We start from the raw sequence: 22,157 nt of genomic DNA, 5'->3' as shown, positions 1-22,157 counted from the left end.
GTCCTGGGTGGTGTGGTCGCCTGGCCGAGCATGATGATGCTTAATTTGCGGGGGGGTGGCCTCCAAGGAGGTCCAGGCTGCAGAATTACCTAGGGGCACCTCTGATGGCAGCTTCCTATGTTCTGACATCCTTCTTGGCAGCTCTTAAAGACAGGTGAGCCCAGCTTTCCTCCATTTCATGTTATCACCCCAGCTGCAAGATGCAAACCTTGACTGCACAAGCTTCCCCCTCTCAATCCCGCCCCCCCCCCAGCCGAAGGAGCCTCCTCCTCTTCCTCCTCTCTGTCCTCCAGCCAGTGATGATTTACTCCTTCTCTCTTGCCAGAGTGGGAATGAATGAGGACTCCCAACCAAGGTGCGCCAACTAACCCATCAGGGTCAAGTCTCTTAAGATGTTGAAGCCCAGACAGGAGGCTGATTCAATTATCTCCAGCGGAGCCAGGGTGGAGGGGGAAAGAAGGAGGTTAGAGCAAAGACCTCTTGGCTTTCCTGATTGAAAAAGATTGGGAATGCAGCCCATGGAGGGAAAGGCACGTCCCCTTTTCTTCCTGAGCTGCCTCCACAGAAAATCCCGCCACTGGTTGCCAAACCAGGGTTGCCAACTTTTCAGCTGGCTCCTGCTCTTGTGCCTTTAGCTGCAGCTTGATGTGCAGGTGTGAGCCAGGGACTATGCTTATCTTCAAGCTGTGAAAAGCTTCTTCTAACAACGTAAGAGCCTTGCTGGATCAGGCCCAAGGCCCATCTAGTCCAGCACCCTGTTTCCCACAGTGGGAAGCCACACAACCCAGGAGGTGAAGGCCTGCCCCCTCTCCTGCCGTTGCTCCTTTGCAACTAGAATTTGAAGGCATCTGGCCTCAGAGCCTGGAGGTAGCCTATAGCCATCAAGGCTAGTAGCCACTGATGGACCTGTCCTCCATGAGTTTGTCTAAGCTCCACTTAAAGCCATCCAAGCTAGTGGCCATCATGGCATCCAGTGGCAGGGGATTCCACAGATTAATTCTGTGCTGTGTGGGGAGGGGGAAGTACTTCCTTTTGTTGATCCTGCATTTCCTGGCCATCAGTTCCATGGGATGTCCTCTGGTTTCTAGTGTTGCATGCGAGGGAGAACGATGAACGGACGTCTCCCCAGCCACGTTCTCTAAACCATGCATAATTTCATACACCTCTGTTTTCTGTGCATAGAGGTGGGATGGCTTCCTTTTCTTTCCTGGCACTACTCCTCGGAAGTGACGATGTCCCTTTCTCACTGTGCTCCTCTACCGAGCTGCTTGATAGCTCTGTCAGACACAGGAGCAAGGCCACCAGAACAGGTGACAACCCTAGGTCCAGGGAAGGCGGGGGGAGAGAGAGTCAGCTTTTCCTCCCCACGGAGTCCCCCTGGCTCCTTCCCTCTGCCCCCTCCCAGCTCTGCCACCCACACAGAGCCTCTTGTCAGGCTCCCAGCAGCTCACCCACGGCACGCCTGTCTTCTTGGCAGGTCGCCCTCTCCGGCTTTGATATTCTCTTCACACAGCTCCATGGGCTGTTTCCGTTCCTGGCCTCCGGACCCTGGAGAGGGGTTTTTCTCAACTCAGCCGCTCTGCCAGCTTCAAGGAAATAAGCCTGCCTGGAAGAATTACATCTCTTTCCAGGTTCTCTCGGCTTTATTTCTGCACCCTCCCGGCCAGGCCTTTTCCTTTTCCTCTGTCCTCGGTTTCATACCATTCGGTTCATCCCCGAGAGGCTGCTGGTAACATCCTCTACCCTACCTTTCTCATGCAGGGGCTGCCAGCCCTGGGGCCCATTGTGGCCGCTGAAGATGATGGGATCCATAGTCCCACAGTATCTGGGGCCCAAGGTGGGGACCCCCTGAATGGGACTTGCCCCCTAGCAAGTAGGCTGGTTGGTTCACATGGTTCTCATTGAGGAGAGAGCGTCCCACCCTGTCCACGCTCAAGAGCTGTGAGTGGCCCCATTTCCTGATGGTGTGTGAGTAAAAAACAAGGTGGAGGGAGGGGCAACAGCAGGAGAGAGGGCATCCTTCCAAACTAAGCAAGAACTGCCTTGGTCTGCAATTGGGTGGGTGACTACACGTGAGCATTGTCTGCTGTAAGCTATTCCCCTTACGGGATGGGGCTGCAACTCAGTGGTGGTGCATCTGCTTTGCATGCAGAAGGTCCCAAGTTCAACCCCTGGCAGCATCTCCAGGGAGGGCTGGGAAGGACCCTTGCCCGAAATCCTGAGGAGCCGCTGCCAGTCAGTGCAGACAGTACTGAGCCAGATGGATCAAAGGTCTGACTCAGTATAAAGCAGCTTCTTGTGTTCCTGTGTAAAGGAGGGTAAAAGTAAAGCGTGCTGTCCAGTCAATTTCGACTCCTGGCGCCCACAGAGCCCTGTGGTTTTCTTTGGTAGAATACAGGAGGGGTTTCCCATTGCCTCTTCCCGCGCAGTATGAGATGATGTCTTTCAGCATCTACCAATATTGCTGCTGCCCGATAGAGTACCAGCGGGGATTCGAACCAGCAACCTTCTGCTTGTTCGTCAAGCCTTTCCCCACTGCGCCACTTAAGGTGGTAGAAAGGTGAGCGAAGCAGGGGACCTCTCGCTGATGGAGCGAAGGAGCCAAGGCTCTGGAAGAGAACTACAGCCAGCGTGGTGTAGTGGTTAGAGTGCTGGGCTGGGACCAGTGAGACCTGAGTTCAAATCCCCCTTCAGCCACGAGACTAGCTGGGTGACTCTGGGCCAGTCACGTCTCTCTCAGCCTAACCTACTTCACAGGGTTGTTGTGAGGAGAAACTCAGGTATGTAATATACCGCTCTGGGATCCTTGGAGGAAGAGCGGGATATGAAATGAAATGAAATGAAATAAATACAGCCTGCGACAGCCATCCATGGTACATCTCCATTCAGTACTGACCAGGACTTATTCAGTGCTGAATGGATTATAATTCAGGTAGGACAAAAATCCCACCTTCGTTTGGGAGGAGCTAGGCATGCTCTCTGCCTTGTGATCGTGTGCAAGGGAAAAAGCACGACCGGAGCGAGAAGAAGCGATCGCCTGGGAGAGAGGAGCTGGGTCAGCAAGCCTTTCCTCCGACCTCAGTCAAGCGCTGGGTAAGCCGCGTCCAACCCAGCTCCTCCCTCCCAGACAATCACTTCCTCCTCCTCCAACCTTGCTTTTCTCTCCCACACGATCACAACACGGGAGCACAAACTGTTCCCAAACTAGGGAGGACACTATGACCCTCCTGGGTAGCATCCTACGCAAACAGAGATATGCTGGCTGACAAGGGAAGTTACTCTAAGTAGCCCCGTTGGAATTAAAAGGACAAGTTAGGCAATGGGGCTGCTTGGCATACTTCCCCCACTGTGTAGACCACTCTGTAATGGTCTCCTTTGCCAACCTTGCATTTCCGAAGAACTCCTGACCTCGCCACCCCAGAGCCGGCCCTGAGCCCCCTTTCCCCACAGGATCCTGGGCGTGCCCGTTCCCTGAATGGCTATCCGGACATGCACATCTCAGGAGAACGAAAAGGTGCTTGGAAAGGTGCAAAGGAGGGGTGAGAGGGAGGGAGGGTCCTCTGCGGCCCGGGTCCTCTGCTCCTTTGCAGGGTCCCCAGCTCCCCTCCCCGGCCTTTCAAGGGAGAGGTCCCCACCCCGTCCCCTGCCCGCCTGCTGCCACCTGCCAGGCTTCAGGGCCGTAGCATTGCAAGCTGTTCTTCCGAGACCTAATTGAGGAGATGCTCCTTCTGGCATGCGCTGGGCTTCCTCTCGCCCTCGGGCAGCTGCAGGCGGGGGGCGGTTTCAGAGAGAAAAACACACATCTCGGGTCTTAAGACCTGAGCGCTTGACTCGCTAGGAAATGATTCAAGAAATAAATCCTTGAATCCTGCTGTGGCAGCAAGCAGGACTTGTCCCCTTAGCTAAGCAGGGTCCACCCTGGTTGCATAGGAATGGGAGACGATGTGTGAGCACTGCAAGATATTCCCCTCAGGGAATGGAGCCGCTCTGGGAAGAGCAGAAGGTTTCAAGTTCCTTCCCCGGCAACACCTCCAAGAGAAGGCTGAGAGAGACTCCTGCCTGCAACCTTGGAGAAGCTGCTGCCAGTCTGTGTAGTAGACAATACTGAGCTAGATAGACCAAAGGTCTGACTCAGTATATGGCAGCTTCCTCGGTTCCTATGACGCCCTCCCAGCACTGAAGAAAGTGCAGTCCCCTGCGGAGGTCAGCCCAGTGGGAAATGGCTCTCGCATGGAGGTGTTTGGAGGGTTTTTTTTGCTAATGTGGCCGGTTAGGGTCACATTTTTTTTGCTAATGTGGCCCCCACTTGAAAAAACAGTGAAGATCACAGTGATATGTCATTTGGCCTTCAGCCATTATCCTTTTAGACTGAAAAGCAGTGCTAAAACCTTGCAGATAAAAAATCACGAGCTCTCCCCCCCCGCCCCCCATGCTAAGAAGGCTCCATGGGCCGCAGCTCCCCCCGAGTGCTGGCACGGCCTGCTCTCGTCCCTGCTCCAGATCTTGCTTTCTGCCTGGCGAGAAGCGTTGCACTTGAATCAGCAGAGCAGGACTCGACAGCAGCTGGCCTTGTGGGTTGCGAGCCGCTCGCTCGGCTCCCTGGAAAGCGCTGACTAAGGGCCTCGTTAAATCCAGAGCCCTCATTAATGCAGGCTGGGTGGGAAATCCCGGTGATGGTGAGGAGGGAATCAGGGTGGCCAGGAGTGGTGTTGCTCCATCGGGGAAGACCCTGCACCCTATCACCACCTGATTCCGCTGGGAAGCCAGACTGGGTCGGGGGGGGGGAGCCCGATGGGCCTGGCTGGGAACAGATACCCCTCGAAATAAGGGGGTGGGCATAGCTCAGTGGCAAAGCAAACGTCTTGCATGCAAAAGGTCCTGGGTTTTATCCCCGGCATCTACAGCTGAAATGATTGCGGGGTTCGCTGCCAGTGGATGGGGAAGGAGAAGGGGGCGGGTAGCACACCGCCGAAGCACCCAGCTGTCCATTGCACGGAAATGCACTGCCCCCAGCTCAGGGCAGGCCGAGGGGCCACTCTGAGCAGCAGCTGCCCTTTGGCCTGAAAGCCGTCTGCCAAAAAAGCAGAGACCAGAGAGCCCCAACGTTGCACAACCCAAAGCAACCAAGCAGAAGCCACCAGCCCTCTCCCAAGCACAGGCACTGCTTTGGAAACAGATCTTATCCCCCCCCCCCCCGCTCCCAATCCTCCTCCTCCTCCACCCCAGACCTTCTGCTTTATCAGCAGTTGCTCCACCAGTTTGTGAATTTCAAGCCGCAGTTTCCAGCTCCCTGCCAGGGAGAGCGTCGTTTTGAGACAGAAAAGCCCTGCCCAGCCTCACAGCCACAGCAGAACGGAGCTGGTCTTGGGGTCGTGAGCATGGATTGTCCCCAGGGGTGTCGCTATAATGGAGCAGGTGGGTTCAAAAGAACCGAGGGCCCCCCAGCTCCACCCCACCCTCTTTTCTTCTTTATCTCCTTCACTCCAAGGGGCCACTGGCAAGAGGGTGGACACAAGCCCCCTCTCCCCTAGCTATGCCCCTGATTGTCCCCTTTGCTACACAGGGGTTTGCATTTGGATGGGAGACTACATGTGAGCACTGGAAGATATTCCACTCAGGGGATGGGGTCGCTCTGGGAAAAGCATCCATAAGCTTGACTGCAGAAGGTTCCCAAGTCCCCTCCCTGGCAGCATCTCCAAAATAAAGCTGAGAGAGACTCCTGCCTGCAACCTGGGAGAAGCTGCTGCCAGTCTGTGTAGACAATGCTGAGCTACATGGACCAAGAGTCTGGCTCAGCATGTGGCAGCTTCCTATGTTCCTGAGAGAGGTTAGGAACTTGGGGGAAAGGATCTGTGTCTCCTGGCAGACAACTACATACATGTCAACGGGGCTGTATTTGAACTGACAGCACTCCTCAGCTTGATTCTCACTTCAGCCATGTGCTCACTAGATTATGGGATCCCGGCCTGGGGTCCTCAGCTGTTTTTGGACCACAGCCCCAAGGGCCATTGTAGCTGGTGATGATGCAGCACAGGCTTGCTCAACTTAGCCCCCTCCCCACTGTTTTTGGACTACAGCTCCCATGATCCCCAGCCATAGTGGCCAATAGCCAGGGATGATGGGAGTTGTAGGCCAACATCTGCAGGAGGGCCGAAGCTGAGCAGCCCTGATGTAGCACAATAGCAGCTGGGGACCAGTGTTCTCTGTCGCAAGGATTCCCAGATGTGGTTGACTACAACTCCCATAATCCCCAGCTGCAATGGCTGCCTTCTACCTTGATCCATCTGCACTGTAGCTCAATATCATCTACACCAGGGATGCTCAACCTTGGGTCCTCAGGTGTTGTTGGACTTCAACTCCCATCATTCCCAACCAAAGACCATTGGGGCTGGGGATTATGGGAGCTGAAGTCCAATAACATCTGGGGACCCAAGGTTGAGAATCTCTGATCTACATGGACTGGCAGCAGCTTCTCCAAGGCTGCAGGCAGGAATCTCTCTCAGCCCTATCTTGGAGATGCTGCCAGGGAGGGAACTTGGAACCTTCTGCTCTTCCCAGAGCGGCGGCTCCATCCCCTGAGGGGAATATCTTCCAGTGCTCACACTTCTAGTCTCCCATTCATATGCAACCAGGGTGGACCCTGCTTAACTAAGGGGACAAGTCACGCTGGCTACCACAAGACCAGCTCATCCAAATGCAAACCAAGGCAGACCCTGCTGAGCAAAGGGGACAATCCATGGTTGCCGCTGGATATCAATGGCACACTGGGATAAGCTAATCCCCAAAGCATGACTAGGCTGCATCCAGCTGGTAGGTCTTCCAAGGAGCAGGCATACTGATTTGTCCCATATGACGAGCATCTCCTCCTTCCTTTTCCTGCCTGGAAGTATTTTTGTGCAGTAGAACGTAACAGAGGAGTCATCATCATTATAATTAAAAACGCAGGAGAGCCAAATCAAGGCCAAGAGAGACTGCATTCTCTGGTGGCACCCAGTCATTCCACGGCTGATTCGGGATTTGAACCCATCTCTTCTAAGCCCAGGGCCAACCCTAGGCTGCTGGATGAGTCTCTCTCTTATGTCCCAAATATACCATCTCTCATTAAGCTTTGCCTGAACACCTTGGACACCACCACAGAATGCATTTAACAAGGTGCCAGTTGGTTGGATGTATCTTTAAAAAAACATACACAGAGAAAGAGAAAGGCTACGTGTTGGGCTTTTCCTCTCTCCATACGGTCTGTTTTGGTTTGCTAATCATGCCAAACCTCTCACTTATTTTAAATGTTGTAATTTCATTTCAAAATCCCACTCCAGCAGCGTCAATTCAGAGATTATTAGAGGAAGGGGAGGGAGCAGAGCCCTTTCAGGAAGGGGAGGTCAGCAAGACACAAAGGGCAGCTCTTTAAAATATTTAACATGAAATTACACGCGCACCCCAAAACCCATCCGCGTAAGTTTCAGAGCCTCCCTTACGGCTTTTTTTTTGTCAGGCACCTTTATTATGATAGGAAGAATATCAGCTCAGATCAAAGAGTCACCTCACTGTATGGACGGTGGAGACCTGTGGAGAGCTGGTCTTGCGGTAGCCAGGGTGAATTGTCCCCTTTGCTCAGCAGGGCCCACCTTGGTCTACATTTGCATGGGTGACCACATGGGAGCATGGTGTCTGCTGTAAGATATTCCCCTTAGAGGATGGGGCCATAGCTCAGTGGTAGAGAATCTGCTTGATTGCCAGGTTCTCTACCTGGCCTCTGCAGGTAGGATTGGGCAAGACTCCTTCCTGAAACCTTGAAGCGCTGCTGCCAGTCAGTGTAGACGATACTGAGACAGACGGACCAAGGGTCTGACTCAGTATAAGGCAGCTTCCTATGTTCCCTTGCACATCGTGCCAGTACCCTAACCTTAGAGATGAGCCCAGATGATATGTTTTGCTAGAAACACGGTATGTCGTCTGTATCTAGGACCTGATCCTGCTTCCTGGGTTCGCCCCCTGTTCATTTCCTTCAGTAGTAATAGGTGCAGGGCAGGATAAAATCCATACTCATTTTTATCTTGGCTAATTGATAGGAAATTAACATAGCACCAGCAAGGAGGGGGAAACCCAGTATAAGAAGACTGTGGACAAGGGGGGTGGAATCCTCTACCCCTAACACTATAAAAGAAAAAAGATCAAGGTTGGGTTTTTTAAAGGTTGCCCTTGGCAACCATTACGATGGGGCAATTAATGATGATCCATTTGCAGATAAATTCAATGAAGAGGAAATTGAGTCACAAGAGGCCATTAGGGCTGGGCCGCATTCTCGGTGCCTGCACATGACGTGTCTGTGCCCAATCTATAAAGTCAGCCTAGGGAGGAAGAGGGACTTGAACGCCGAGTCCACGAATACAGACCCACACGCACCTGCCTCCCAACGCAGTCTCTCTCCGGAGCGCTGCCAGGCTCCTCCGCCCATAGCAACCACACTGTTCCCGTAGCAACCGGGCTATTAAAAGGATGCTAAACTCGGGAGTACAAAAAAGGAGACGCTACCACACTGTCTGGCTCTGGGGAGGAGGCTCTGGATGCTTTTGGAACCGAGGGGCTGGTTTGGGGCAAGCAGCAGGTGGGGTGGAAAGCCAGTTGGGGAGTTTGGGTTCCTGGTAGCCCAGGTGGCCGTTTCGTTGAGCCTCTTTGCTGCTGATTGGTCCAGGAAACACAACAAGGCCTGGAAAGAGACCTGGGGGTCATCCATGAAGAAGGCATCAGAATTATTAAAGCTGTCTCCTGATTGCAGACATCATAGCCAAAAAACCACAGGAGTCAAAGCCAATTAATTACCGCAAAGGAGTCAAAAGTCAATCGTGTGTGTGTGTGTGTGTGTGTGTGTGTGTGTGTGTGTGTGTGTAAAACTGATAGTTCTGATGCCCCCACCTAACCCCCGAAAAAAGTCCTCCTTTGTGTATCGGTGATGCAGCACAGCCACCATCTTGGAAAAGAGGCATGCCAGCCCTCCTGTGTGAGATGCCTCTTCCAAGATGGCACTGCCCACCTGCAGTTTTTCTTACAGTTTCTAAACAACCGCTGCCCGGTTAATTAGGGGCCTGTTCTTAGTCAATCAAGAAAGTCAATCTTAGTCAATAACTGAGTATCCAATGCCACAGCCCTCAGAATTGTATATCTCAGACTGAGGTGGGTTGATTGGCTTAGAATAATATCCATCTACCTCTGTGGGAGCCCGGAGTCGAAATTGACTTGACTTGACCTTAAGTACCAGTTATAGGGATTTTGTTCAGGGATCTGGAATTTTGGAGAGGTAGAATGGAAAATGGAAGGTGTGAAGCAGAGGAGATTCAGGTGGTGCAAGTTGAGGGAAACAGGGACTGGGGAGAGGGTCCCTAGATGAAAAAGGATAGAAAGCAGATGGCCTGACCCTGACCACTGGACACCCCACATAGTTGCCCTTTCATCGGAGAGGAGTGAGAAGAAGGAGCCACAAGTTGAGAGGGAGAAAGAGAGAGAGGATAGAGAATGGGAACCCCTTTGGCAGAAGCATATCTGAAACATGTCTACAATCATTTGAGGAGGAGCGGAACAGATGGCAAAGAAATACTTACATAGGAACAAATATAGGAAGCTGCCATATACTGAGTCAGACAATGGGTCCTTCTAGCTCTGTATTGACTCCTCTGCTAATTTGGCAAAGAGGCACCTTTTTAAAGTGGTGATACTCTTTATTTAGCAGAGGGAGAGCAACTGGCCCTCTCCACCCCCAGCACAGCATCCCTCCAGTGGCTGTTGCTGGTGTCTATCTTATGTTTCTTTTTAGATTGTAAGCCCTTTGGGGACAGGGACCCATCTTATGTATTTATTATTTCTCTGTGTAAACCGCTTTGGAAACTTTTGTTTGAAAAGTGGTATATAAATTGTTGTTGTTGTTGTTGTATTGTCTACACAGACTGGCAGCGGCTTCACCAAAGTTGCAGACAGGAGTCTCTCTCAGCCCTATTTTGGGAGATGCCAGGGAGGGAGCTTGGAACCTTCTGCTCTTCCCAAAACGCCCCCATCCCCTAAAGGGAATACGTTACATTGCTCACACATGCAGTCTCCCCTTCAAACCAGGGTGGACCCTACTTAGCAAAGTGGACCATTCATCTCCTTACCACAACTATTCTTATTAACAAGAATACTCTCAGTGTACATTTTGACCTCACAGCCGCTAGAAACTCTTCTCAGCTCTGTACTGCATTTTCCCACTGCCGTTCCTGCCTGCAGCCTTGGAGAAGCTGCTGCCAGTCTGTGAAGACAATGCTGAGCTAGATAGACCAATGGTCTGACTCCGTATATGGCAGCTTCCTATGTTCCTGTGTTCAATGCTGCCCACAGGAAAACCTTCCGCCTCAACAGTAAGGACTAGCAACTTGAAAGGCAACGGGGGGAGGAAAGAGGACTTCCACAGTTTGGCCAACTGGATGGAAGGAATACAAGCAGAGAGGGAATAATCCAAGAGAAGAGGACCTTCCATACACAGCACCACAGGAGTCTCTCCAGTGCAATGCTGCACCTGGGTGTGATAAGTAATCCCAGTGGATCAGCTCACAACAGCTTGGCCCATTGTTTGTTGCCAAGCTTGATATTTCCACCTTGATATCCTGCTCCATGGTCCCAGCGTGCCCCCCTGGAGTATGGGGCGGCAAGACGGACACGTACCAACCTCCGGATCTGTTCCCACTGATTGTAGGGCCGTGATTATGACGTTACCCCAGCAGGTCTGGGCTGCTGCTGCTGCTCTTTCCCGGCTTCCCAGAGGGCTTCGGGAGCTGTCCAGCACTTCAGCAAGCCAGAAAGAAAGGGAAGTCGCTAGTCCTGACAGCTCCTAGGGAGGGAAAACCAGGACTCTCTGTTTCCAACACAAACATTCCTGTAATTAATGTAATAGCCTCATTAACTGTATCTGGGCGAAACACCAATTAAAACATCCGGGAGGCTCATTCTACAGGAGGACAACAATGGGGCTTTATTAACATTTCTCCCCCCTTCCGATTGAGGGTTTGGTGCTTTTTTAATAGCTGCTTTAAGCTGCCTTTGTGACTAACACAAGAAGTGCAGTTCGTTCGGCGGCGGAAATCCAGATGGTTGCCTGATGAAGCCTGATGCTCCGCTGCTAAGGCCCGCCATGAGGAAGGGCTTGGGCATGATCCCTGGATGCCTCGCCAGGCATTTATCAGCACTGTAGAAAGGGAGGCAGGTGAAGCGCCAAGCAAGCGGGAGAGCAAGCAGGCATGGACCTCCTGAGAACAGCTTGGCCATCCCTTCAGAAAAAGAACGTTGCTCAGAATGAGAAGCCAAAATAAAGACAGAGGCTATACAGGGCCAGATGAAACCCTATTGGCTCCCTTTTGTCACCTGGTGATCAATTAACTCAGAAGTGCAGTATCGCCCTCTGGCCAGCTGCCTTGGTGGTGCTGTAGAGCAAGAGAGAACAGGCCACCGGCTCCCCCTTCTAGTAAGCCACCATGTTCAGACAAACATGAAGGTGCCTGAGGCCGGCTGTCAGAGAGTCTGGTTCAGCATCCCACCTTGTGCCTTATAGGTGACCAACATCCTCTGCTAGCACCAGAGCTTCAAGCTGAGCCATGTGCCACATGGTTTTCTTTCCCTCTTGGCTCTTGGCAAACAGCCAGCAGGGATGTCTGGAAGTGATGCAGAGACCAGCTCCAACGGGACAGCTGGTGGTCAGTTCCCTAGGGCTCCGAGCAGGAGCCTCTGACCTGGTCAAAGGTGGAAAGCACAGGCTCTTCAGACCAGCCTTCTTTACCGGTTGCTGCTGGAAGTGAAGTCCAGCACTGTCTTCAGCCCTCTGGCCTTCTAGTCCACTGTTTTCAGAAGTGGCCAGCCTCTGGAGAACTCACAAGCGAGGCGTGAAGGGAGCAGCCTCCCACTGTGATTATCGCCCCCAGTATCTACTTCTACTATTTATATACCGCTTTTCAAACAAAGGTTCCCAAAGTAGTTTACATAGATATTATCCAGAGGTAGACTGCTCCCGCCCATGAAGGCTCTATTTACGACCATCGCTAGCAAGAGCTTTTGATAGACTCCTCCTTGCCCATCAGTCATTTGCCCCTTTCAGAGCCATGAGCTAGTGAGCATTCTCTCCTCTTGGGACAGCAGATCCCACAGTCTTAAAAAAAACAGAACCCTGCAAGCCACTCATCTCATAAATAAGATCCATCTTATTTATGTATTATTTCTCTGTGTAAACCACCCTGAGCCATTTTTGGAAGGGTGGTAGAGACATTGAATGTAATAATAATAATAATAATAATAATAATAATAATAATAATAATAATAATAAATAATCTAGGCCTGCAATCTGTGGCTAGAACAGGCAGAACAACAAATCAGGAGATCCTCAGATTGGATCTCACCTTTTCCGTACATGGACCCCTCATTTGTGGGGCAAGCCACTCTCCCCCACTCTCAGACCGCAATCTGAAATATAAGGGGGAAAATAGTGCAGGCTTTTGTTCCGGCAAGGTTGTTCATCGCCAGGCCTGGGAGCCAGTGATGGCGCCCATCAACCCTGAGTGTGGCTACCTGAAAAATAGTCCATTAGGCCTGAAATCTTGGAGGGCCGCTGCCAGTCAGTGTGGACTGAATTAGATAGACCAAGGGCCTGACTCAGCCAAAGGCAGCTTCCTATATAAAGGGGAAAGACACTGCTTAGGAACATAAGAACATAGGAAGCTGCCATCTGCTGAGTCAAACCATTGGTCTATCCAACTCAGTATTGTCTTCACAGTCTGGCAGCGTCTTCTCCAAGGTTGCAGGCAGGAGTCTCTCTCAGCCCTATCTTGGAGAAGCTGCCAGGGAGGGAACTTGGAACCTTCTGCTCTTCCCAGAACAACTCCATCCCCTAAGAAGGAGAATATCTTTCAGTGCTCATACCTCTAGTCTCCCATTCACATGCAACCAGGGCAGACCCTGCTTAGCTAAGGGGACAAGTCATGCTTGCTACCACCAGACCAGCTCTCCTCTCCATTGTGCCCAGGGATGATGGGAGTTGTCATTCAGCAACACCTGGGGGACCCACTTCTGAGCAGCCTGGATTCCGGTCTCCTTGCAAAGCACTGGCTCTGAACCTGGTTCCAGAGAGATTCTCTTGCTTTCCCAGGAAGGGATACAATTCCACCGCGTTCTTCTTGGCGTTTTGGAGAGTGCCACAAGTTACCATGACTGGGTCTCTTACCAACCTCTATTCCTGCAGCCCAGAAGAAAAAGCGTTCGGATTATGGATAAGCCAGCATCACAGAGCCCTGGGCAGGCAGCATTGTCCGATGGAAAGATAAAGGATTACACACCAGCTCGGTTTAATTTCAAAGAGAAGGCGCAGGGAGATAATGCGCGTCTGAGTCACAACAAAAGGGCGGAGGCAAAGCGGGGTGGAAATTAGTCGAAATTAAATGGATCTTTTCTCGCTAATTCGCCGACCGGCTTCCAAAGTGGATTGTGAACCAGCAAAGCCTCATTAGAGAGGCGTGGCGGCGGTTGATATCCGCTCGCTAGTCCGCAGGGGTGTTCTGTGTCGGAGCAAGAAGGGGCGAAGTGGCAGAGGCTAGGCCAAAGGGCTGCACCTCACAACCCCCAAAGTGCTCCTAAAGCCACTCCAGCAGAGCCCCGAAAAAACATTGCCACCCCAGCCACCAGTTTCCTCTTTCTGCAAATCTGCTTTGCAAAATAATAAGAAGAAAAAGGCTTTCATGCTTGCCTTCTGCTACGCCTGCCTACAAAAAGAGTGTCTTTTTGGAAGGATTCTCCCTGCAATAGCAATAGCAATAGCAATAGCACTTACATTTATATACCGCTCTATAGCCGGAGCTCTCTAAGCGGTTTACAATGATTTTTAGCATATTGCCCCCAACATTCTGGGTACTCATTTTACCGACCTCGGAAGGATGGAAGGCTGAGTCAACCTTGAGCCCTTGCTCAGGATCGAACTTGCAACCTTCTGGTTACAGGGTGGCAGTTTTTACCACTGCGCCACCAGGGGCTCTTTGTAGAAGTAGGGAACTGGCAGCCCAGAAGTTCAGTCAGCCCTCAGGCTCTGTGCATCTGGCCCCACAACATAGACTCTCTTTCCTTAGGGTGAAGCTCTCAGTGCCCGTACCTTAGTGGCAGAGCATCTGCTTTGCATTCAGGAGGGCCTGAGTTCAGTCACTGGCAGCATCTCCAAGCAGAGTTGGGGAAGACCCCTGCCTGACACCCTGGAGAGCTGCTGCCAGTCAGAGTAGACAATACTGAGCTAGACGGACCAATGGTCTGACTCAATAGATAAGACAGCTTCCTATATATCTATGTTTGAGGAAGGGACATTGTTGCGGGGGAAAGCACCTATTTCGCACGCAGAAGGTCCCAGGTGGTCCAATCCCCGAGAGCATTTCCAAGAGGCAGGGCTGGGGAGGAAAGACTCCGGCCTGAAACCCTGAAGAGCAGCTGCCGGTCAGAGTAGGCAATATTGGCCTATAAAGGTAAAGTGTGCCGTCAAGTCGATTTTGGCTGCTGGCACCCACAGAGCCCTGTGGTTGTCTTGGGTAGAATACAGGAGGGGTTGACCATGGCCTCCTCCCGCGCAGAATGAGGTGATGCCTTTCAGCATCTTCCTGTATCCCTGCTGCCCGAGAGGAGTGTTTCCTATAGTCTGGGAAACAGACCAGCGGGGATTCCAACCGGCCACCTTCTTGCTTGTTAGTCAAGCGTTTCCCCCCCACTGTGCCACTTAAGGGGACTATGCTGGACCAATATTGGGCCAATGGTCTGACGTGGTCTAAGGCTTCTTCCTGTGTCTCCTGCTCTCTGAAATGTTTCTGTCTGTGCTCCTTTGTTGACACTGTAACGGGTTTGCTGCAAACTCCTTCCCAGGAAAGACGTGGCCTCCAGTCCTCTTGCTCCCTCCCAGTCCCGCCTCGACACCAACCTTCCCCGGGAAGCCTCCTCCTCCTCCTCCTCCAGATGCAGCTGAAGAGCCATCCCTGCATTCGCTCTTCCTCTTCCCTCCGGGCGGGGGCTGCTCCTCCCTGCCCCTGTGCTCTCCTCTCCTTGAGCCCATTCAGGAGACAGGCTCCGGGCTCCGTTCCTGCCAGAGGTCCACCTGCATGAGCAGCGTCACCTTTCGGAGCCCTGCGCTCCGGCGAGAGGCTGCAGCTCCCCTTCCATGAACCGGAAGAATCGCACACCCAGTTTTCTAGTTTGCAGGAGAGGAGAGGCCATCTGGCATGAGACGGGGCACAGCCCTCCTGACTCCCTCCTAAGTCCTGCTGGATTCGGGGAGACTTTCTTCCAAGGGAAGACTTTGGGGAGGAGAGCTGGTCTTGTGGTAGCAGCAAGCATCAATGGTCTCCTTTGCTAAGCAGGGTCTGCCTTGGTTTGCATTTGGATGGGAGACTCCATGCGAGTGCTGTGAGATATCCCCCTGCAGGCAGGGGTCCCCAACTGGTGGCCCTCCAGATGTGCCTAGACTACAACTCCCATCATCCCCAGTCACAATAAAGTGCAGCTGGGGGCAGTGGGAGTTGCAGTCCAGTGACATCTGGAGGACCACCGATTGGGAACTGCTGCTGTAGGGCATGGGGCAGGTTCAGTCCCTGGCAGCATCTCCAGGTAGGGCTGAGAGACTCCTGCTTGTCAGCTTGGAGAGCAGCTGCCAGTCAGTGTAGACAATACTGAGCTAGATGGGCCAATGCTCTGACTCAGTTTAAGGCAGCTTCTGATGTTCTTAAGTAAGTGTGCATAGGACAGTAGTTGTAGTTGCTCCTGTTTTATGCAGCTATTGCAAGAAAAAGAAATCGTTCAGAGGCAGAGGCGCTTAGCCCTGGACCTCGGGGCCAAAGTCCAGGGCCTACACAGCCCCTGTGGGCCTCCAAATCCTCTTTCATCTGTCCTGGGTGGTGTGGTCGCCCCGCCCAGAATGATGATGCTTAATTTGCAGGGGAGGGGATCGGGGGCCTCCAAAGGCCTTGAGATCCAGGCTCCAAAATTACCTAGGTGCACCTCTGCTCAGAGGAGCTTTTTTTTTTTTTTTTTTAAGGAAAGTTGACTACCAGCCTATCTGAAGAATCAGCTCTATCTGCTGCTGCTCAGGTCCTTCCTTCTTTCTCCCCCTTTGGAGGAGTCTCCCCCCTGTGAAAATTTAGATTGTGGACTTCTTTCTGCCGATGCCAGTCTGCAAAGCGGCATCTGCTTCATCATAAACACGCGCACACCCCTGCAAAATGCAAGGACGCTGGAGCCAGAGAAGAGAAGTCTTTGCTCTGCTTTTCCAGCCTTTCTAGAAGTTGGTCCAGAGCGCAAGAGGTAAACTCAGGCATTTCCCTCCGTCTTTTGCCGAAAACCTCTCAGGCTCTCTTCTCATCAAGCCGCACAGCAAGGTGGCAAATTGGATTGCGGGCTGCAAGGTGACGGTCGCCAGCAGCCCTCCCCTGGCAGAAGCGACCCCGCCGGCTCCGAGATGCCTCGTTAGCAGGGACCAAGAAAGCAACTGGAGGGAACCATAAAGGGATGATTAAGGAAGCCACAGGCACTGACGCAGGAGGGGAGATTAAAAGAGCACCGTATTTATAGCTTGGGGAATGGGCCAGAGGCAGAAGGGCCTAGGGGTGAGTGCAAGGTGGGTAGAGGAGCAGCTTCTCCACCCCCCCCAAAAAAAATTCACAGCAGAGGAGCCACCAATGAATGTTCTGCGCTGGGGCGATTCTCACACGGCTTCACCAGCTGTTCAGTAGCAGCTTGTGACTCGTTACTAGGACATGCTGTGTATCAGTTTCGGACTGTGTTGGCACAGCATTAATGTGCAGCATCAGTTCTGCTCTGCATTTGCGTATGTGCATGCAAACCATTCACTGTACATCTGCGCATGTGCCCATTCTCACACACATTCTTGCGACACCCACATACGAGCACAACTTGCATGCCCAGACTCCCACTCACAGACCTGGTGCACTGCAACGCAATTCACAAACATGTATGCTACAAAAGTCCCACTGAAACACACACCCATGCTGGAGACCTGTCAAATACAGCATTCCTTCCTCAAACAGCAGCCAGCCAGATGTCTCTGGACACTCACTAGCAGGACATGAGAACAACGACCATTGCCTCTTTTTTAGAAACTGACCTGGTATACTGCTTCTGCACGTGGGGGTTTCATTTAACTATTCTGAACATGAACGTTCCAGTTTAATATCTGGTTAATAGTGGCTTAGATGGATGCCCCTTCACAAATGTGTCTAATCCTTTTTTCAGAGCCATCTATGCAAGTGGGGATGAGGCCATATAGCTCATTGATAGAGCATCTGTTTGGCATGCAGAAGGTCCCAGGTTCAGTCCCTAGAAGCACTTCCAGGTAGGGCTGGGAAAGACTCCTACCTGAAACATGAGATGCCACTGCCAGTCAGTGTAGACGATGCTGATCTAGATCAACCAATAGCCTGACTCCGTATAAGACAGCTTCCTATGTTCCTATGAGTGGTTGTGCCCACATCTTATGGGAGTATGGTTAGAGTGCTAGACTAGGACCGGGGAGACCCGAGTTCAAATCCCCATTCAGCCATGAAACTAGCTGGGTGACTCTGGGCCAGTCACTTCTCTCTCAGCCTAACCTAATTCACAGGGTTGTTGTGAAAGAGAAACTCAAGTCTGTAGTACACTGCTCTGGGCTCCTTGAGCGGGATATAAATGTAAGAGCGGGATATAAATGTAAATGTAAATGTAAAAAATAATAAATCAGTAAATAAATAAAATTTCTAAAACAGGAAGCAGTTGTGGTGGAAAGATGGCACTGAAGTGGCAATACATCCAATACTGCCTATGAACCCAGTACTGCCTGTGTGCTTGCTTCTGTGTCCCTTTAAATACAGGCCATAGCTATACACGTTTAAAAACAAACAAACAGTTGGCTGCAAAAGGCATCATGAAATGTCCAGTGCAGCCTTTTCCAAAGGAAATGGGTCTTGTGAAAATTTCTTGGAACCTCCCACTGTTTGGGAAGAGGCCAGCTGAAATCGTACATACACATAATTGATACATCTTGTATTCTGCTCTGCATATGAAAGCCAGCATAGTGGAGCTGTTCATAGTGGACCTGACCCGGGGAGCTCCGAGTTCCAATCCCTGGTCAGCCATGAAGCTCACTGGGTGGCTTGGACAGTCAGTCTCCCCTCAGCCTAGCCTCCTTCAGAGGGTGTGGGAAGGGTTAACTGCGGGCGGGGAGAAATACATGCATCACCCTGAGCTCCTTGGAGGCAGAGCAGGCTACAGAGGCAATACATAAATAACATCTGGTGGATATGGTGCTCCTGTGAGACACCTCAAAGCGCCCAACTGTTCAGTTCAAAAAGAAGTTATAGTTGCATCGTTGCAGAGAGATGCTTGCAAATGTGGTGGTGCTTAAAAGGTGTGCTGAGGCAGACCAGAGTATATGAATATATATGAATGATTAAAAAATCCACATTTCTTACACTTCAGCAGTGCATGGTTTTTAGCCCCGTGTGACTGGACTTGAAATAAAAAGCCAGCTTCCATTTTTCCCAATTGCAGAATAAAAAAATATCCTTCAAGGAAGCAAAATCCATCTTCCCAAAGGCAGTATGGCACCTGTCATGCCTGCAAAAACGATATGCAAGCAACATGCAGCAAGAATTAGCTGAGATCTTATGATTCATGGCCTGATGTGGCCCTGGGTGTGAAATAAAATCCCTTGCCCACCTCTGTGCAATAGACATGATATCACACTTACCCATACGCACACCCTTTCAAAACTATGGCCACCATCCTGAGCCTCAGGGGGCTCTCCATGGACCCCAAACTTGGACCACACAACACAACCATAAAATGTGGGTTTTAACTACCTGAACCAAGAGGCACCTTTGAAAGTTGCAATACTTCAATACTAGTATATTGAAGTATTGAGTAATATACTCAATACTAGTATATTGAGCAAGGGGAGAGCAACCGGCCCTATTCAGCCCCAGCACAACATCCCTCTCAGTGGCCAAGGCAGGTGGGGTCTCCCTTGTGCTTCTTTTTAAAGTGTGACCCCCAATTTTTTAAATTCCTTTTGTTATCTAAACAAACCTAGCAAGCATGACTTGTCCCCTTAGCTAAGCAGGGTCTGCCCTGGTTGCATTTGAATGGGAGACCTGATGTGTGAGCACTGGAAGATCTTCCCCTCTTAGGGGATGAAGCCGCTCTGGGAAGAGCAGAAGGTTCCAAGTTCCCTCCCTGGCAGCATCTCCAAGAGAGGGCCGAGAGAGACTCCTGCCTGCAACCTTGGAGAAGCAGCTGCCAGTCTGTGAAGACAATACTCAGCTAGATAGACCCATGGTCTGACTCAGTATATGGCAGTTTCCTATGTTCCTGTGTTCTTAAACCTACTTCACATGGTTGTTGTGAGGAGAAACTTAAGTATGTAGTACACCACTCTGGGCACCTTGGAGGAAAAGCGAGATATAAATGTAAATAGGTAAATAAATAATAAAAATAAAATAAATAAACCACTTTGGGGACTTTTGGTTTAAAAGCAGTTTATAAATAGTAATAATAATAATAATAATAATAATAATAATAATAATAAATCATCAAACAATACTTTTTATAATGTTTAAAATCCATCTCATAAAGACTTAATTCCTGAAAGGCGGGTTATTGGTTTCTTAAATAGATTTTTAAATAGCGAAGAATGAGCAACATGGTCTATGCTCTTTCTTGGCAGTGGGCAGACTATCAGGGAATGCACCAGCTAGGATTGCCACCTCCCCACCACCACCACCTTTACCACCAGTGTTATGGGCAGAAATTCAACAGGTATTGCTTTCCCTCAGTGCAGGGAATGCAGTGTGGCAGGAACAGTGCATTGTGGATTTCTGGCTGGAGTCTAACCATGATGTGCCCTGAATGGGCAACAACTTTATTTCAAAAAAATAAAAATAAAAATAAAAAATAAAAATCAATGCACAAATTAAAGTATTAATAGACATCTTTAAAACATTGAAAAGAACCTGGCACTTTGCCTTCAGATGCCTGCCTGAAAGGAGGGGAGATTCATCTTACTGCTCTAATCTTACAGAAGACTGTTCATTTAGCTCATTTCTCTCCTGCTCTTCCTCCACTGAGCTTGGGGCAGCACATGTGCCACCTTTTATCCTCACAACAAGCCTGCAGGGTAAGCTTGTATTATCATCATCATCATCATCCCTATCCCCATTTTATAGCTGGTGGGTCTGACAGCCGTTCAGCCAAGTTTAATATAGGAACATAGGAAGCTGCCATATACTGAGTCAGACCATTGGTCTATCTAGATCAGTATTGTCTTCACAGACTGGCAGCGGCTTCTCCAAGGTTGCAGGCAGGTGTCTCTCTCAGCCCTATCTTGGAGATGCTGCCAGGGAGGGAACTTGGAACCTTCTGCTCTTCCCAGAGCAGCTCCATCCCCTGAGCGGAATATCTTGCAGTGCTCACATTTCTAGTCTCCCATCCCAATGCAACCAGGGCAGACCCTGCTTAGCTAAGGGGACAAGTCATGCTTGCTGCCACCAGACCAGCTCTCCTCTCCAATTTCACAGCTAAGCTAAGCTTTCAGCGGGAGACAGCTGGCCTAATAGCTCATGGGTTTCACCATTCCTCCACAGCCACTCTCTGCTTAACTGGTTGTCTCTTGGTATCATTTCTAGACACAGAGCAAGAGATCAGCAGAACCAAGTCGGGGAGATGGATTCCCTGCCACCTTTTGCAGATGGAAAGGGGGAGCCAGGCTAGCTCCAAAGCATCATGAGGTCAGAAACCTGCTCAGGCTTAACACCACCAGCACAGGACCCGCCACATCAAGAACGACTTTGTCATGCTCTCTTCTTGCGATGGATCACTCAAGTCTCACTTTGCACTGCCCATCTACAGAGGAATATGGGAAGCTGCCTTATACCAAGTCAGACCATGCTTGCCTACAATATTACCTACACTGACCAGCAGCCACCATGTGTGGTCTCAGACAGGGGTCCTTCCCAGCCCTACCTGGAGATGCTGCCAAGGAGTGAACCCAAGACCTTCCACATGCAAAGCAGATGCTCATCCACTGAGCTCTTCCCCATCCCCCATCTCTCCAGATTAAGGGGCCTTCCAAATTCTGGGGCCAGTAATTGAAACTGTGGCACCTTGCATGCTCCGCCTGGCCTGGAGAGAGCTCTATTCCTTTCGTCTCCCCACTGAATCAAAACACCACCTCCTCCAGTCCGTTTGCGGGGTCCTTCTGTTCTTAATGCTCCATCCCACAACACCAGTCCCAAGAGGCAGGCATAATGTGCGGACTGGGGATCACTGTGTCCATCTCATGTGCCGAAACAAGAGTACCAGCATCCACAGGCTCCAAAAAATGTGCCAGTATTCACTGGCTCCCCCCACCCTCCCAGTCTAAATCAGACACTCCAGATGGACACAATCCTTCCTGGAAGATGCACTTTGCGGCTCTATACTGTATAAACGACTCCGCCGACAAGTTGGGTGCAAGTCAAGAAAGCTGAGAGGATTGTGGAGAACAGAGAAGGCAGAAATAGGTCACACTTGAGGCTGCTCATCGGCAAAACCCAGGGTGGCATCAAACCCATGGCTAAGAATCTTGCCACCCTCCTTTTGAAATATTTCCCTTAGGTAGGGGGCACATGGTTGAAAGGAAATAATTCCTCTCCAGTTTTGGGAAACCAAACTTCTTGCAGATTCCAATTTGGTGTGGATTTGGGTGGTGCATATTACACCATTTCCCCTGGGTTTGTGGTGCCACACACTTAAAGCTCAATCATGCTCTTAAATTGGGGGAGAGGATTTGTCCCCTCACAATTCCAGATGCTCAGACCTGTTGCTACCTTTTAGACCAACAAGAATGCAAGTCCTTTGCAGGATCCAGCCTTGAGCTGGTTTCTGTTGCTCCAGGATCCAGCTGTTTACCTTTGAAAAGGAGCGAAGTGGGACTCACTCTCACACCTAGCCTAAACCAAAGCAAACTCCCCAGTTTACTCCGTCCAACTAAATTAACCACAGCCAGAAATTCTAATCTATGGTGAATCATAACCATACACATTGGGCTGGGCGAGTGGGCAGAACATGCATCCCAGTGTGGCAAGAGAGATGAGGGG

The 22,157-nt window shown here is 50.8% G+C and overlaps 1 protein-coding gene across 2 annotated transcripts in view; it reads right to left on the bottom strand.

Annotated features, from left to right (window-relative positions):
- SLC8A2 (solute carrier family 8 member A2) overlaps positions 1-22,157 on the bottom strand; it is an 83,372-nt gene that overhangs the window by 60,175 nt on the left and 1,040 nt on the right. The window contains exon 2 of one of the 2 annotated variants that reach the window (XM_053267791.1): positions 10,690-10,855. The exons of the other annotated variant lie outside the window; for it this stretch is intronic. The gene's annotated coding sequence lies outside the window, so the exon portion shown is untranslated. The remainder of the gene's footprint in view (positions 1-10,689; positions 10,856-22,157) is intronic. 2 annotated transcript variants of the gene reach the window in all.

The sequence above is a fragment of the Hemicordylus capensis genome, chromosome 7, assembly GCF_027244095.1.
Source record: "Hemicordylus capensis ecotype Gifberg chromosome 7, rHemCap1.1.pri, whole genome shotgun sequence".
Lineage (NCBI taxonomy): Eukaryota > Metazoa > Chordata > Lepidosauria > Squamata > Cordylidae > Hemicordylus > Hemicordylus capensis.
The sequence above is the reverse complement of the archived record's forward strand: the minus strand, read 5'-3'. Positions and strand labels throughout refer to the sequence as shown.